Consider the following 17,484-nt stretch of genomic DNA (forward strand, 5'->3'; position numbering starts at 1 on the left):
AAATTTTTCACAAATCTGATTATTTTTTGCAATTTATTTTGGTAACTTTTCAAGGCCCATTCAAAAATAGATTTTTTGTAAAAAACATATTTCAAAAATTTTCCATGCAAAAATAGATCTTTTGTAAATCATTTCCTTCATTTTCTTTTCTTTTGGAAAACATTTTTTCTTTGAAAAATATTTTTCATTTGGAAAACACTTTTTTTTAAAAACATTTTTCTCTTATTAAAATGGATTAAAACTCGAATTAGAAAAGAGTTTGAATTCCATTTTGATTCAAATGGATCGGCCCATAATAATCGTTGGATCGAGATGGATTGGGTCACTATGAATCATTGCAAAAAATGAATTATTTATTGGGTTGGTGCACTCATTTTAATCAAGTAAAACAAAACCTTAATCATTGAGGACAACAAAATATTTTGATCTCATACGTACATTTTGATCTCATCATTCACATCATCACATACATTTATCAATCACAAGTTCCCATTCAATAAATAACCTAGAAACACCCACGATAAGTTCCAATCGTGACCTATAGGGGAGGTTTATAGACTCTAAGCTTACTATATGCAATGCATTTTTATCTAGCCACCCTTGCCCAAGTACACCTATATACTAGACAGTACGTGGTGACTTGGTTTGATATACCGTATAGGTGATAATCTAAAACTTCAACTCACTTCTCTGAAGTCAAAAACAACCTGTTTGATCCCCAGTTGAGAGGTGGCGCACGATGCTGAGTAAGGACCCACTTAAATACCTCTCGTCTACAATAGATGATAAGGTCCCAATAATTTCATTTTGGGACCGTAATTTCACCAAAATTATCAAAAGTTTAAGTACTAGTTCCCTTAAAATAATAATAAATTTTATTAAATCCCAAATTAATGAGGCTAACAATACTTTGTTACTAATTTCAGGTGAAAATGGTATATTCGGAAACCAACAAACGGTGTAACAATTACTATTACAACATGCGAGCAAAAATGAAGCATCCGGCAAAATCTCGAGGATTTTGGGCGCCACGTCACCGCGCCGCGGCTAGCCAAGACCGCGTCGCTGTCATTTCGAGGAATTTGTCCTCAAGATTTTTATAGAAGCTTCGATGGTTGTAACTGATTGGGTCATTCGAATCGAATTATCCGTCAAATCACCCCGATTACCCGAATACGAACATTATAAATTGGGAGGTTGATTTCAAAGGAAGTGGCTCTTCTCTTCTTCCATAATTTTTTATTTTTTCTTCTTTTGATTCTCTGTAATTTTTCCTTTGGGTGAGCTTTTAAGTGTAGTGAGAACATCAAGAGTAAGCCATTGGCTCTATTGTAACTCTTTTGAGAGATCATCAAGAAAGGAATCAAGTTGCATTTCTATTTTACATTTTCTTTCCATCTATCATCTTTTTGCTTTTAGTATTGTTGCAATATGATCCTTGCGAGGATTGGCTAGATTCTCATTAGAGAAGTCAAGAGTGCCGGAGCAAGTTCACTCTATTAATGCTATTTTAATTCATTATTTCTGTTTTATATGTTAATTTTATGAATCTCTTCATGATAAGATCTTCCAATTTAGACTTCCATTTCAAGCTTTGATGAGTGTTACTTAGATAAGCTCAAGAACATTCATGCTCTGTGATGAATGGAAGCATAAGTCGGATAATCTTGCATAAACAAGAGACCTTCATGAAGACTTTTGGGTTCCAATCAATGGTTACACCGAATCATCTTCCGATCCACGAGCAATGACTTGCTACGTGGATTGAGTCATGGTTTAGAATTAATTAGCATTTTTGGGTAACTTGCAATGGTAAACTTGAATTTTCTAATCTCTCTTTCTTTTATCTTCAATCTTTATTTTCTGTTTTTAATTTCAATTGCAAGTAATTTTCTTTTCATTTGTGCAACAAATCAATTCTGTTTTAAAACCAATTTGTTTCTAACTTGTTTTTGGTTTCTAACCGAATGAATCTTTGAATCTTCATTGTCCCTGTGGAACGAATTCGACTTGCCCAAAGTCTTAGTTCATATCTTAATCTCTGCATTTATCTAGCAAGATTTACAATCGATCAAAATGGCGCCACTGCCGGGGACAGCGAATTAATTCATTTTCTAATTCAGAAAGTATCCGAAACAGAACTGAACGTGTTTTGCTTGAAACAGAAGCCAAACGAACAGAAAAAAAATTTGAAAAATTTTTCATTACAATCCTCAGGATATCAGAAATCATTTTCAATTTGAAAAATCGATTTTCATCAAAATTTTACCGCGTCGCGATTGCCCCTAGGTGCGCCGCGATGACGTGGCAATATTTTCTACTGATTTTTGTTGGACAAGTTTCTGACATCATGGACATTGTAATGGACATACTGGTTTTTCTGTAGCATTCTGATTGGAATAATTTTTGTTATTTTCAGGTGACGGACTTGACGGAAGTCGACAGAAATTGACGGAAGGTGACACGTGAAATTTTTATCCACTGAATTGATTCTATCACCAAGAAGATCAACAAATTCAATTTTTCTCTGCATTTTTTTTATTTTTTTCTTAGAAAACAACTTGTATTAGGAACTTGAACTTGTATTAAATTTTAATAGTATCCGAGAGGGCTCGGATTGTAATAGATTTAGGGACAGACGATAGTAGGACGAAACTATCTCAGCCCCTCGGGTTCGTACACCAAATTTGGTGTTGGTGGCCCGAGTCGACTCAACTTGATCATCCCCCGTCTAGAACGGGAGGTAAATTTCGAAACACTCATGCATCACTCACTAGTGAGTTTCTGTATTGCTTTTGAGTGACTAATCTGCACACATTGGATCGCACATAGTAATAAGGGCACCCTTACGAGGATGGCACCATAAGATAAGAATCGGAGTTCATTACCGATATCTTGCCCTTCTAGGAAAATCAAATTCACAGCAAATTAATTAATTAAAATTTGATTAGACTGGACTCCAGGTTCCATCGAGCTCATTAAGCAAAGCTAATCAAAAGTTGCACCAATTGCACTTCTTGATCGTGAACAGTGCCTAAGCGCAATCTTGCCCTGTAGTTCTACGTGAATTCAGGGGATAGACACACGTCTATTCAAGACGAGAGGTGATCTAAGAGTACCCTTGCTCAGCATTGTGCGCCACCTCTCCTCTGGAGATTAAACTAGCTGTTCCGATTTTAGAGATTTGGGTTGGAGGCTTTTGTTAATCCTCTGAACCAGTTAGGAGCTGTCTAGTAATAGGCACCCAGTTTTCACGTGTGAATTTCTCCCTCCTATTGTGTGCAATTTGGTAGTGTATGTTAGGTAGGAGATCGCAAAAAAATCCAATTATTTTTTATCCGGAGATCACAAGGTCTCACCCACTACCTAAGGTTAGACGAGAAAATAACACCGTTCTCACTCCACCAATCCCAGAAATGGATCCACATCCACTTCCACCTAATCACAACCATGATGATCAGCGAACTCTCAATGAGTTGTTCGCATCTATTACTGCCAACCCTCCATCATGTATAATTTTACCTGCTGCTAACGTGGCACAATTTGAAATTCGGGCAGTCACCTTCAATATGCTACCCAAATTTCATGGTTTCAAAAGCGAACAACCGTACAATCACCTCAATAAATTCTTGACCTTATGCCAGACATTCAAAAATGGTCACCTCGACGATAAGAATGTCAAGCTTAGATTATTTCCACTTTCTCTCAAAGACCATGCTGCAGCTTGGTTACACTCCTTGTCCTCCAACTCTATCACTACGTGGGATGAGTTGTCGAGAGTTCATGGCCAAATTCTTCCCTATGGCGAAGATGGAACAATTCAAAAATGCCATTCGGAACTTCAAGGGAAGACCGGATGAAGAATTCTCCCAGACTTGGGAAAGGTTCAATGACCTCCTTGTTAAGTGTCCGCACCGTGGGATAGACAAAGCCCAATTAGTTAATTTCTTTTATCGAGGTCTCCCAATAGCCTAACGTATTCTTCTCGATTCTGTGCATCAGGGTAACTTCATTAATCAAACTCCTAATCAAGCTTATGAATTCTTAGTCGAATTGGCTGAGAATGCTCAAAATTGGAGCAAAAACATAAGAGATTTCGATAGAGGAGATTTAGGAGTCAAAAAGCCGGACATGTATGAGGTTAAGTCTGATCCTGAACTCAAGAATGTCATGAATAGCCTGGTGAGTAGCTTACAAAGTCTTAACAAAAAGTTCGACGCTTTCAGTGTCAAAATCAACTTCCAAGAAGCCACTCCAATTCTTCAAGTCGCCACAGAGACATTTTCATCATGTCAGCTGTGTGAGAGTTTTAATTATTCTACGGAGAATTGTCCCACCTTGACTCTCTCGCAGTCAGAGCAAGCCAATGCTGTTGGAAATTACAGCACATATAGGAAACCCACTCCTAACTCCTATAGCCAGACGTACCATCCCGATAATAGGTTTCACCCCAATTTTTCATATCGACAAAGTGAACCTATCCAATCAGGAGGTCCTCCAGGGTTTCAAAAAAATTTCAATCGTCAAACTCATGCTAGTGCGAACCTATCTTTGGTTCCGTAGCCATCATATTCTTCACCTCAAAATTCTGATCAACGGACGATCATTGTTGACCCTATGACCAATTACTCTCCTCCTGTTGCTCAAACTAACTTAGCATTGGAATCAATGATGGCTGAGATATTAAAGCAACAACAGCAACAAATCCAAACTACTCAGAGCCAGTCTCAGACCAACCAGGTCACTGCACAGGCGATCAAAAATTTAGAGGTGCAGATGGGTCAGTTAGCTTCATCCATAGGAGAGAAAAACAAAGGCCAGTTTTCCAGTCAAACTGTGCCTAACCCAGCAGGAACTGTTCCAAGAGGACAGTATGAAATTAATAGTCAGGCAGGTCCCTCTAATTCTGTCCAAGTCTTCCACACCTTACAATCTGGTAAACTAGTGGACAATAAAGTTGAAATGCCTGAGGAGGTTCTATCCAAAGAAACAACCTCTAGAGCACCTGCCACAGAAAAATAAGACTAGTCTAAGGAAACACCTCCTCCTCTCAAGAGTTGAGTGATCGTTCCCAAAGCCCCGTTCCCTCATAGACTCATTGACAACAAAAAGGGAAAACAATTGGAAGGAATTCTAGAAGTGTTCAAAAACGTTCAAATCAATATTCCCTTCCTTGACGCAATTCGTCAAATTCCCTCGTATGCCAAATTTCTCAAGGATCTTACCACAGTGAAGAGAAAAACTCTTGTGCCAAGAGAAGCTGTGATGACAGCCCAGTCTTCTTGTCTGATTCAGCAGACAATTGTTCTAAAATTCAAGGACCTAGGCTGTTCTACAATTTCTGTGCACATTTGAGATACGATGATTGAGAAATGTCTATTAGATCTTGGGGCTAGTGTGGATCTTCTTCCTTTCTCAGTCTACCAGCAATTAGGTTTAGGAAAACTTAAACCTACGGATATCAATCTAACTCTAGCAGATAGATCGGTAAAGATTCCCAAGGGAATAATGGAGGATGTGATTATTAAAGTGAAGGATTTCTACTTTCCTGTCGACTTCGTAGTTCTTGACACTGAACCTGTCATTAACCAAAATTCTCATGTTTCAGTCATCTTAGGAAGACCTTTCTTAGCTACTTCTGATGCAGTCATCAAGTGTCGCAATGGTATCATGACCCTATCATTTGGGGACATGAAAGTTAAAATGAATGTCTTTCAAAATAAATTTCAATCTACTGACATGGATGATTTGGAAGAAGTCAACATGATCGACACCCTGGTCAGTAGCACTTTTGAGGAAGCGGAAAACAAGGATCCGTTCGAAGAGTATTTTGGCCAATTCGGCCTTGAGTTAGATATCGAGAAATCCATTAGAGAGGTGAATTCTCTTCTTGAATCTGTCCCTATGATGGATTGGCAGCCAAAAATTCAGAGTCTATCCTCTCTCTCGTCATCCCCAATAGTGGAAGAAATTCCAAAGTTTGAGTTAAAGTAATTGCCTGATACGCTGAAATACGCATTTTTGGGTAATGCTGAAACTTTTCCTGTCATTATCTCCCCTACTCTGGAAAAATCACAAGAAAATCGATTACTTGACGTTCTACACGAAAATCGAAAAGCTATTGGGTGGACCATAGCTGATATTAAAGGCATCAGTCCTTCTGTGGTCGTGCATCAAATTCATCTTGATGAAAATTTCAAACCATCGAGAGAACCACAGAGGCGACTCAATCCGGTGTTACAAGAGGTAGTCCGAAAAGAAGTCATCAAACTTTTAGATGCGGGTATTATATACCCCATCTCGGATAGTAAATGGGTTAGTCCAATTCAGGTTGTCCCCAAAAAGTCAGGTGTCACAGTTGTGACCAATCAAAACAATGAACTTATACCTACTCGAGTCCAAACCGGATGGAGAGTTTGTATAGACTACCGAAAACTGAATACGATGACACGTAAGGATCACTTCCCTCTCCTATTCATCAATAAGATGCTCGAACCTTTAGCCGGTCATGCCTATTATTATTTTCTTGATGGATATTCGGGATACAACCAGATCCCAATTACTCCTGAAGACCAAGAAAAAACAACGTTTACCTGTCCATTTGGGACCTTAGCCTATCGACGCATGCCCTTTGGGCTATGTAATGCTCCTGCCACCTTTCAAAGGTGCATGTTGAGTATATTTTCTGATATGATCGAAGACTTTCTTGAAGTCTTCATGGATGATTTTTCTGTATTTGGGTCGAGTTTTGATGACTATTTGGATCATTTGAAGCTAGTTTTGAAAAGATGTCGAGAGAAGCACCTCGTGCTAAATTAGGAGAAGTGTCATTTCATAGTCACATCTGGGATAGTTCTAGGGTATATTATTTCCCATAAAGGAATTGAGGTAGATAAAGGCAAGGTCGATCTTATAGAAAACTTGCCTCCACCTAGAATTGTGAAAGAAGTTCGTTCGTTCCTAGGGCATGCAAGATTTTACAGAAGGTTCATCAAAGACTTCGGAAAAATTCCAAAACCCCTGTGTGATTTGTTAGCCAAAGACATTTCTTTCAAGTTTTCTACCGCCTGCTTATCAGCCTTTGAGAAGCTGAAAACTGAGTTGACCTCAGCACCTATTATCCAACCACCCAATTGGGATCTCCCATTTGAGGTGATGTTTGATGCATCCGATTACGCTATAGGTGCTGTATTGGGACAACGAGTTGACAAACGCCCCTATGTCATCCAGTATGCCAGCAAGACACTTAATGATGCCCAGCTCAATTATTCCATCACAGAGAAGGAACTACTAACAGTAGTTTTTGCCTTAGATAAATTCCGTTCCTATCTTATAGGGTCCAAAGTAGTCATTTTCACTGACCACGCAGCGCTGAAATACCTTCTTGCCAAGAAGGATGCCAAAGCGAGGTTGATACGATGGATCCTTCTTCTTCAAGAGTTTGATCTCGAAATTCAAGACAAAAAGGGATGCGAGAATGTGGTTGCAGACCACCTATCTAGGCTAGTAGTTGAAACTCTTTCTGACTCTCTTCTAATTTTTGAAAATTTTCCTGACGAGCAAATCATGGCAATTTCCAATTCTGACACACCTTGGTACGCTGACATTGTCAACTACCTGGTGACAGGTCAAACTCCCATCTCTTGGAGTAAACAAAATCGTTTGCGTTTCCTTGCCCAAGCCAAATGGTTCTTTTGGGATGATCCGTATTTATTCAAATGCTGTCCAGACCAGATAATTCGTCGGTGTGTTGATGAGAGAGAACAGAGTGGGAGTCTCGAGTTCTGCCACAATCATGCTTGTGGTGGGCATTTTGGAGGAAAGAAAACAACAGCTAAAATCTTACAGTATGGTTTTTATTGGCCCACAATCTTTCATGACGCTCATCTCTTTGCTAAATCTTGTGATAGATGTCAACGTCTAGGAAAAATTAGTCGAAGAAATGAGATGCCCCAACAACCAATTTTGATCATCGAAATCTTCGATGTTTGGGGCATTGACTTCATGGGTCCCTTCCCTATTTCACACGGATTCTAATACATATTAGTCGCAGTCGACTACGTGTCAAAATGGGTTGAAGCCACAGCTTGTCGAACGAATGATCACAAGGTTGTTGTTCAATTTCTCAAAAATACTGTGTTTGCCCGATTCGGTACCCCTCGTGCTATCATTAGTGATGGAGGGAAACATTTCTGTAATCGAGTTTTCGAAAGTTTGATGCATAAATATTCAATCACTCATAAGGTAGCTACTCTGTATCACCCACAAACCAGTGGGCAGGTCGAAATTTTTAATCGTGAGATCAAAACCATTCTTGAAAAAATCGTCAATCCGACTTATAAAGATTGGTCCTTACGATTTATCTGATGCCTTGTGGGCCTACAGAACAACGTTCAAAACTCCTATAGGAATGTCCCCTTATCGATTAATCTTTGGTAGAGCTATCATCTGCCAGTCGAACTCGAGCATCGCGCTTATTGGGCAATAAAACATTTGAATTTTGATCTAGTGAAGGCTGAGGAGCTTAAAAAACTTCACCTCACTGAGTTGGAAGAATTAAGGAATGATGTTTACGATAGCGCAAAGCTATACAAAGATCGAACGAAAATTTGGCATGATAGGCACATTGAGAGAAAATCTTTTCACGTAGGGCAGAGAGTGCTCTTTTATAATTCTCGTTTTCATTTATTCCCAGGGAAGTTAAAGTCTCGTTGGACTGGACTGTAGACATGAGAATGTTCACTTTTGAACCTCAATGCTACGTGGTTTGGAGTCGCCACCATTCTTTTTTGGAAATGGGTGTGAATGGGCACCCGAATCAATTCTTTTGAAAATAATTTTTTCATGGCATTGTAGTGACTTTCAATCATGGAAAAGGTATGGTCTACCTAAGATCTAGGTAAGGGGATTCGGTTAGAGCATGGGGAAGGTGTTAAGCACCCCATTCTCTCCACCTAAGGTGGTTACCTTGAGAATTGGCCACTTTTTTAAAAGATTAACATAACAAAATTGCATGAAATGCATGGAACGGGTGTGTGCACTTAGTGAATATGTACCTCTTTGAAAGAAGATTTGATGTTAGTGTTGACATAAGAAATATCCTATGGAGAGGATATTCTATGGAGTCAACACACTTTTGCATGAGTTGAGATGTTGGTTTAAGATTTTAGAGAAATTCCATAGATGGAACTCCCTTAGATCCATAACCTTAATGTATGCATGCTTAGCTAGAAACTTAGTGTTTTAGCCCCATCAAGAGAGCCACACAATTATTTATCATGGCTAAAACATGTGTGATGTGTGTGCATAGTGTACATTATGAAGCATGCTATGAGAATGGGTTAAAAAAAGGGCTTCAACCTCCATCCTTTCGATCAAACCCCCTCAAGCATTCCATGCCCAAGGTTGAGGTTCAATCTACTCGGGATGAAGGAGGGTTCTCCATTACATCCTAAGGGTTTCTAAAAAGAAAAAAAAAGGGAGGGTTAGAGGAAGAAGATGCAAGTTAAAAAAATAAAAATAAATAAACAACTACTATCCCACCTTGTCCCCTAGGAGGTCTTGGATGATCTTGAGCTTGAGAAATGAATTTGAGAGTTGAAGGATATAGTTGAGGGTTGAGAGATGAGAGATGAGTAGAGATTTTGGTAGAGTTTTAGGTTGAAGGATGGGGGTTTTTGAGCATGAATTGTTCTTAGAAAATGAGGGTATTTATAGAGTTTTTGGAGGACTTTTGGGGATAAAGTGGTCCAACCCTAAAAATAATGAGAATGGACACAAGGTTTAGGTTATTTCTTTTTGGATTTTTCATTTGTATAAGGGAAAAGATGACAATTGTGAAGAAACCCAAAAAACATTCTTTGGTCCTTGGTTTTTTTGTAAATAGAGGTGAGAGAAGAAAAGTACTTTTAGGAGGGTGAATAAGGGAGTGACATGTGTAAAGGTGGAGTGGTAGGTAAAAAGTAGACCTTGGTTCATTTGTAAATAACACATAAAGCAAGGGTGGAAGTATATTTTTGAAATGGACCAATGGGAAAACAAAAGTACTTTTGGGAGGATGAGTAGAAGAATGACATGTGTAAAGGTGAAGTGGTAGGTGAAAAGTAGATCTTGGTTCATTTGTAAATAACAAATAAAGAAAGGGTGGAAGTATAATTTTGAAATTGACTAATAGGAGAACTCCATGTATGTACTTGAAGATTCCCACCTTTTAAGGGTATGATTGGAAGTTCTCTCAACTTTATGAATTATTACCAAAGACCCAAGAACCTTTTTAGTTTGACCAACCTTTTTGGGAAGGGCATTCTTGAATTTTCATAAGGAAGAGTTAACTCTCCAATTAGATGATGCATTGGGTATTAGGGGCTTATGAGGTATCAACATGTGTCATCTTGTGAAGGGATGAGAGAATGGAGTTAGAGAGGGCTTGGTGTTGGGCTTGGGTTTGGGTTAGGATATGGACTTGGGTTTTGGACTTGGAATGGACTTGGCTTTGGATATAGGATATGGATCTGGGTTTTGGACTTGGGTTGGACTTGCTTTGGATTTAGGATATGGACTTGGGTTTTGGACTTGGCTTTGGATTTAAGATATGGACTTGGGTTAGGTTGGAGGAGGAAATGAACCTTGGTTATGGTATGGGTGATGGAGCGGTGAATGGAGAATGGCTACGGGTTAGGGACAAGGTTGAACATGCAAACTATATGACATGATGTATGTATGCATGTATGCATGAATGATGATGCCAAGTGGCAATGCGGGTCCGTGATAGGCTTGAGTTCTTAGTTGGAATCAATTCGAGAAAATTTGAATTTTCCTACTGATTCGTGCAAATTGGGGTGTCTACATAGACCATTTCTGATCCACAATATTCACCCTCATGGAAACATCGAGGTGTTCAATCCAGCCAATGGAAATATTTTCCAAGTTAATGGCCAAAGGCTGAAGCCATTTCAGACTTTCCCTCATTCATCCGAAAAAGATTCATTTTTGAGTAATCCTGTGTACCAGGATTAGCTCTAGTTCCATGTCTAGCTGAAGACATTAAACTTAGCGCTATGTCGGGAGGCAACCCTTGATTTCTGTAAATATTCTGTAAATTCTTTATGTATTCACTCACTTTCTTTTAGGTGTACACCCTATGTAGTGTGCTTTTCACTTTTACACCCTGTATGGAACACTTCTTTTGGTTGTACCCACAACTTTTACAACGTAATGGCATCCATTTTCTGGTGTACTCTAAACCTCTACTCTTTAATTATTGAGGACAATGCTAAATTTAGGTTTGGGGGTGTGGGATAGCATATTTCAATTTCCAATTTTTGTACATTGTTTTCGGTACATTTTTAAAAATACCTTCATCAAAATTTTTATATGTACTGTCATCATACGAATTTTTAAACCAGACTCATGTCCAATTTGTTTATAAATTCTTATTCCTCAAAAACAAGATATTTTGAAAAACAAAATTCATGTCACTTCTGATTGTAGTGAAAAAGTTATTTTGGATTAAGAGTTGTCTTCTTCGCTGTCTAGAATGAGAGGGAAAGCTAGAAAAATACTGAACTTTGACATCATTGTCCTTTGGTTGGCTGAATAGAAGAAAAACAAAACTGTAGTTAATATTTTTGAGAAAGCAACCATAGGAATAGACTGGGTACCTTGAAAAGGGCTACCTGCTTTTTGAAAGAAAAAAGAATATTAAAAAAATGATAAAGCATGAAAAATGTTGAAAAGAAAAGCAGAAAGATGTGAAGGTTAGAACTGAAAAAGTGCAAATTGTGAAAAGAGTCCAATGAGACCAAAATAGTTCAGTAGGATGAAAGCCGTCAATGGTAAAAACGTGAGTACACTAGAATATCACAGATAAAGCCCCTTAGAGGTATTAAAGTGAACATCCATACTTCTCACAATCCCAGACAGGAGGGTCAGTTTCGAGTTAGAATTTAGGCAGACCCAAACATTTTAGTAGTTAAGAAGGGAAACCTTGTTCCGAAAAATATATGTTACAATTAGAAAAATTTGTGCACACACTTAGGATATCTCTAAAATGAGGAATAAAAAGAATTTTTGCTCAAATAGACCTTTGACTGGATTTTGAAAATTGGTGTGATGGCATTATATGCAATAATTTTGAAGTTGTTATCTTTCAAAATGTTAGAATTTTGTGGGTATATTCACTACAAAACCTCACGAGTCAAACTCGTCCACTAGGGGTAACCTAGGGGTAACCTAGGGGTTTAAGGGCTACTGCATAAGCTAAATGCAGTCGGGAACCTCACGAAAGAGGAGTTGTTTAGATTTAAGTTTTGCTCGGGACTAGCAAAATTGAGGTTTGGGGGTGTGATAAGGTCCCAATAATTTCATTTTGGGACCGTAATTTCACCAAAATTATCAAAAGTTTAAGTACTAGTTCCCTTAAAATAATAATAAATTTTATTAAATCCCAAATTAATGTGGCTAACAATAGTTAGTTACTAATTTCAGGTGAAAAGGGTATATTCGGAAACCAACAAACGGTGTAACAATTACTGTTATAACATGCGAGCAAAAATGAAGCATCCGGCAAAATCTCGAGGATTTTGGGCGCCACGTCACCGCGTCGCGGCTAGCCAAGACCGCGCCGCTGTCATTTCGAGGAATTTGTCCTCGAGATTTTTACATAAGCTTCTAGAAGCTTCGGTGATTGTAACTGATTGGGTCATTCGAATCAAATTATCCGCCAAATCACCCGATTACCCGAATACGAACATTACAAATTGGGAGGTTGATTTCAAAGGAAGTGGCTCTTCTCTTCTTCTCTTCTTCCATAATTTTTTATTTTTCCTTCTTTTGATTCTCTGTAATTTTTCCTTTGGGTGAGCTTTTGAGTGTAGTGAGAACATCAAGAGTAAGCCATTGACTCTATTGTAACTCCTTTTGAGAGATCATCAAGAAAGGAATCAAGTTGCATTTCTATTTTACATTTTCTTTCCATCTATCATCTTCTTGCTTTTAGTATTGTTGCAATATGATCCTTGCGATGATCGGCTAGATTCTCATTAGAGAAGTCAAGAATACCGGAGCAAGTTCACTCTATTAATGCTATTTTAATTCATTATTTCTATTTTATATGCTAATTTTATGAATCTCTTCATGATAAGATCTTCCAATTTAGACTTCCATTTCAAGCTTTGATGAGTGTTACTTAGATAAGCTCAAGAACATTCATGCTCTGTGATGAATGGAAGCATAAGTCGGATAATCTTGCATAAACAAGAGACCTTCATGAAGACTTTTGGGTTCCAATCAATGGTTACACCGAATCATCTTCCGATCCACGAGCAATGACTTGCTACGTGGATTGAGTCATGTTTTAGAATTAATTAGCATTTTTGGGTAACTTGCAATGGTAAACTTGAATTCTCTAATCTCTCTTTCTTTTATCTTCAATCTTTATTTTCTATTTTTAATTTCAATTGCAAGTAATTTTCATTTCATTTGTGCAACAAATCAATTCTGTTTTAAAATCAATTTGTTTCTAACTTGTTTTTGGTTTCTAACCGAATGAATCTTTGAATCTTCATTGTCCCTCTGGAACGAATTCGACTTGCCCAAAGTCTTAGTTCACATCTTAATCTCTGCATTTATTTAGCAAGATTTATAATCGATCAATAGACGTAGTCTATCCCCCTCGTACAATAGGGTACAGCGGGTCAGGATCTCGCTTAGGCACCGGTTATGACCAAAAAGTGCAATTAATGTACTTAGATTATCTTTGATATACCTATGGGTATGAGTCAAGAGTTGTAGTTTTCATAAATGGTTTGGCATCCCTCGAAGGGACCGACCACATACTAGTACTACGTTGGCAATAGGGACATGTGACTGTGTGGCTTACAATAGGTCAAAGGCTCAGGTCGCTCCAGCCTGGGTGCATCGATATACCTTTCAAAGTCACCTGATCAGACGGTACTGATGCCCCAGTTTGATATACCCTAAGGTACGTGACTGGAGTTGTGGTTTTCATGAATGACGTCGCATCTTTGAAGAGACCGGGCCACCCACTAGTGCCATATTGGCTATATGGGACGTGCAAGCATGTAAAGCAATAAACGTGCTAGTGGTGTATGCAAAACAGGGTGGGGTGTTCCCGGGGCCTTTTCCAAACATTGGGCCCATGGGCCTGATCATACCATCATAACATTGATACCACATAAATATGAATCAAAATAAACATTATTCCAATCACATTATTAAAGATACGCACATCAGACCTATCAAAATCATGGCGACGTTAGATAGGCAATTGAGACAACGAATAATAATTGGATCCAATCGTTGGCACAAGCTCATTATTTTTACTCCAAACCGAGGAGATTCTTTCTATGATCCAATCAAGGGTGGTTTTGGGTGACCCAAAATAAATCGAGGCTTCAATGAACATTAAATTGAAGATAGCATGATAGTTGTTGTGATTTGGAGTGATGAATCCCTTTTTTATTTTTATTTTTTTTTAACTTAAAAAAAAACTAATTGATTTTAAAGAAAAGAAATTCTTTTTTTTTTTTTGGGTTGCCAACACACAATTTTTTATTGCTGCCAAAACATCCAACATGGCGTCAGCACACACAACACTCATTTTTTTTTGTATATGTTGCTGCCTAGCAACACACAACAACAACAGCAACACACAACACGCAACAACAACACCCAACAGTAACAACAACACACAACAGCAACACCCAACAGTAACAACAACACAACAGCAACACCCAACAACAACAGCAACACACAACAGCAACACCCAACAGCACCAGCATATTTTTTTTTTTTGTTGCTGCCAACAACACACAACAACACTTTTTTTTTTAGAAGAAAGGAAAAGAAAATAAAATGCTTCAAAAGTCAAATCGACACGTACCTAATGAACAACCAATAAAATTTTCTTCTCTTATGTATACCATCAAGGAACAAATCGGCACACACCCAAAACTTTTTTTTTTATTTATAAAAAGGATAGATTATTCTATCATCAACAAAAATCACCTCTTTGCAATCTTGCATTATTTTGGGTCATCTTAAACGACTCTCAATTGAACCACAAAAATAATACTTGATTGAACCAAAATAATATGCTAAAAAAATACCGAGAGAATATAATACAAACCTAAAAAATAAATGAGTCAAATAAACTAAAAAAAATAAAAATTTAGGTCTAAATGGCAATGGTCCCATACTTGGGACTTTTCAAGTTTGATCCTTAAAAGTCTCCAGCGGAGTCGCCACTGAAAGCGTCCTCGATCCGCGGGGTGCACGGATCTGCTTTTGACCTTTGAGGTTTGGGAGTCGCCACCCAGTTATTATAGTCTAGGAACCAAATTTTGACTTTAAAAGACAAATAAACTAATCTACGAGTCCGGGGATCATGTTACGGGGTTGGAAGGTGTTAGGCACCAATCCCGTCCGGCAAACGCCGGTCTCTACTAATTCTCAAGTAAAATTACATTGCTAATAAGACCTAAATAATAATAAAAAAATAAAAATACTCACTTTTGAATGCAACGATTTTATCCCCTCAGATCTGATAGAATAGCTCCTCGTATAGTATTTCTCGCTTTGTTCTGTCTCCAGATCTGATCTCTGAGCTTCGAGGTAAGGTATCTTTTTCTTAGATCTGGATTCTTCGAATTTGTTATGGATTTTGAGGTGTTTTTGAAGGGTTTCTAAGTGTTTTTCAAGTTAAAATCGAAGTATGGGTGTTAGGTAAGGAGTTGGGATTTCAAAATTAAGGTTTATGGGAGGCTATGGAAGCTTTTTGACCTACTTCTCTTAGGGTTTATTATTTGATACGAAAATAAGGTGTGGAGACTCCTATTTATAAAGTTTTTTAGAAGAATTAAGATTTGATTAGGGTTTCTTTTAGGGTTTTAATTAGGGTTTTGAATTTAGTCTTATGAGATTGACTTAGTCTTTAGGGTTTTAATTTAGGGTTTTGACTTTAGTCTTATGAGATTGACTTGATTAGTTTAGATTAGGGTTTTGACTTTAGTCGTATGAGATTGACTTTAATATTTTGACTTTAGTCTTTCTTGGTTGACTTTTAATCTTACTTGATTGACTTTAATTTTTGGAGAGCCCCTTTTTATTATATCTTTATTTCTTTGGGCCCCCAGATGGAGGGGTCTTTAAATAAATATCCTGGCAACCATCAACAATTTTGCCTGAAAGCCTGATTGATCAATTTTTTGGTTTAAAATTTTAAATTAATTTTATTAATATTTTAATTTACATTATTTAATAATTTATTTATTAATTTCAAAATTTTTAATTATTAAAATTGTAAAATTACTGTTTTACCCTCGAAGAGGATTTTTTGCGTTTTAAGTCGTTTTTCAATGTTCCAGGATGTTTTAGAATCGATTTTTCGTAAGGAATTCAATGAAAATATTGTTTTGTATCATTTATAAAAAATTTTGTGTGGAATGGTCGTGAACTTTATGAGGGGCATTTTCGTAATTTTGTCGAGTTCTGTGAAAATTGGCGAAATGATTTATTTAGTTTTGATTTGTTGTTTTATGTGTTTGAATGGGTTTTCCTAAGCGTAACGTAGGTTCTAGGGATGTTTTAAGGTTAGGGGTATTTTGATAATTTGGTCATTTTTTTAGTGATTTTTATAGTAAAACTTTTTTTTGTCTGCAAGATGATGATTTCTATGTTTCTGGGGTCATGTTTTCCTAGCGTAGCGTGGTTTCTACAATTTTGTCAGATCAAGATACCTCATCCGGATTTCTGAAACACATCTGGTAACAAAATAAAACAATGAAATAAACATCCATCATTGAGAATTGTTGCGATCGAGTTGACGAGTTGATTAATCAGGCGAATGCAAAAATGGGGTGTCTACAAGTGTTAGAAGGTATTTCAGCTAAATTTGATTCATAACATACAAAAGAAAAATACATACTTTTTTTTTCGAACCAACTAATGAGTTTTACACAGTCTTTCTTTATGTGTCCCGTCTTACCACAAAAATAGTACTTGACACCATTGTCGTTCTTTCCTTTAGCCTGATTTGTATTTCTAGGCGCTTTATTTTTTCTTGATGAATTATTTTTCCATTTCCTTGATATTCCTCCATTCTTTTTTACTTCTTGAATCATCACATAAGCAGACTGCTTCCCTTCGTATCTTAATCTCATCTCCTCTTGAATACACATGTTAGTTATTTCGTTCACATTCCACTTATCTTTATTAGTGTTGTAGTAAATCTTAAAAGGTTTGACATGAGTCGAGAGAGAGTTAAGAATGAACTAAACTAAGAAGGAATCATTTACGCTCATTCCTAATGCTTTTAACTTTGTAATCTTGTTCGTTATGTTGTGGATATAGTCTTGTATTCCTTATGCGTCATCTTACTTCATAGTTGTCAACTAGCCATCAGTGTGTTCACAAGTGATTTATTAGTAGATTTAAATTTTTTTTCATGTTCTTCAAGTACTCTTA

This window comes from Akebia trifoliata, chromosome 11, assembly GCF_017979445.1.
Source record: "Akebia trifoliata isolate Shusen 1 chromosome 11, ASM1797944v1, whole genome shotgun sequence".
In the NCBI taxonomy this organism is placed as follows: domain Eukaryota; kingdom Viridiplantae; phylum Streptophyta; class Magnoliopsida; order Ranunculales; family Lardizabalaceae; genus Akebia; species Akebia trifoliata.